Source organism: Octodon degus, unplaced genomic scaffold (genome assembly GCF_000260255.1).
Source record: "Octodon degus isolate 3935 unplaced genomic scaffold, OctDeg1.0 scaffold00029, whole genome shotgun sequence".
Taxonomy (NCBI): Eukaryota; Metazoa; Chordata; class Mammalia; order Rodentia; family Octodontidae; genus Octodon; species Octodon degus.
Genome location: NW_004524605.1, coordinates 4,236,433 through 4,237,914, shown reverse-complemented (window position 1 = coordinate 4,237,914; position 1,482 = coordinate 4,236,433). Strand labels below are relative to the sequence as shown.

The 1,482-nt window shown below is 40.0% G+C and overlaps 1 long non-coding RNA gene across 2 annotated transcripts in view; it reads right to left on the bottom strand.

Moving 5' to 3' along the window:
* Nucleotides 1–1,482, bottom strand: part of LOC111816308 — a 49,240-nt gene that overhangs the window by 30,866 nt on the left and 16,892 nt on the right. For both annotated transcript variants that reach the window (XR_002820735.1, XR_002820734.1), the window contains exon 2: nucleotides 838–1,015. This is a non-coding gene — a long non-coding RNA (uncharacterized LOC111816308). The remainder of the gene's footprint in view (nucleotides 1–837; nucleotides 1,016–1,482) is intronic.

The window sequence follows — 1,482 nt, the reverse complement described above, 5'->3', positions numbered from 1 at the left end:
TTCATACTTTTCTACTGGATGGTTAAGACCAAGGTAAAGCAGGACCTGTGCAACAAGAGTTGTAGCTTTTTGGTCTGAGAAGGTCAGTGAAATGCAGGGACCTGGTTTTTAAAATCATTGATTTGATAGTAAGTTAAGAGTTAGGTTGAGGACATTTCTGTTTCGTAGCAGTTACTCTATACTGAGATAGAGATGCCACTCACAGGTTTAGTGTTCACTGCTGCGTATCCTAACAGTTTCACCAAACGCCTATGTGTGATTTCAAGTTTCAGATTTTTAAAAATCTAACCTTTTCAATTTATGGAGATTACAAGTCCTTCAAACGCATAACAATCAAACAACCTGGCATCAACAGACCAAAAAAAATTTTTTTTTAAATTTTGATGCTGGGAATCAAACTCAGGGCCTTATACATGCTAAAGGGTACCACCAAGCTACATCCTCAGTTCTCAGTGGACAAACTTTTAATGAGTATGCAAATTTTCCCAGTGTGTGCCAATAATTCAAGTTAAAAGAAATAGGCAAGTAAAATATTACTGCCAGGTATAGTGGTGCACACCTGTAATCCCAGCACTTGGGAGGCTGAAGCAGGAGGATAACTGTGTTTGAAGCCAGCCTGGACTATATAGGGGGGCTGGAAAAAAAGTGGGGGAGGAAAAAAAGAGAAGTATTGTGTTAAATCAGGATAGGAAATTTAGAGACAAAGGTTGAAGATTATAATGTTTCTCATTAATTTACTTGGCTCTTTTCTTCAGGTCTGCACAAGAATGAATGTGATTCATCTTCGACCCATTAGTGGCCAAGCTTACTTTCTAATAAAAGGCAAGAGAGACACACCTTGGGAGGCCATCCTGGCCTGCTCTGTAAACGTCAGCTCTGTAATGCAACCTCTGGGCCTTGGCTTCCCTATTTGTAGTACAGGAATAATGTCACCCACCTCTGCAGGTCTTGAGTTAGGTGCCTGATGCACAGTAGGCACTTCGCCAATCTCTCCTTCCTCCCACAGGGGCTGAACCTGGGTGTTGTGGAAACAAAACAGACACTCTATCACTGACCCACACCCCTGGCTCAGTCTTACTTCTTCCCCAGGCTGATGACTATACTAGAGACTACACCTACTGCCATCTGAATTAAAGTATAGTTTAAGAAATATAAGAGGACTCAATTTTAAATGAAATATAAAAATTTGAAACATTTAAAACTAATAATTTTGGGGCTGGGGAGATGGCTCAGTAGAATAAGCACTTCCCTGGCAAGCGTAAGGATATGAGTTCAATCCCCAGTTCTGCCAAAAAAACCAAACCAAAACAAAAAAACACAAAAAACAAAACTAATAATTTTGAAAAAAACCACTTAAAGACAAGCTTGATTTGTAAAATACTGCCTTCTTCAGACACAGTGAACTCTTACTGAGACCTGGGGCTTGGTGACATCATATTTCATATTCCAGTTGGGTATGTTCACGAGTCCATGTAGTGAGTG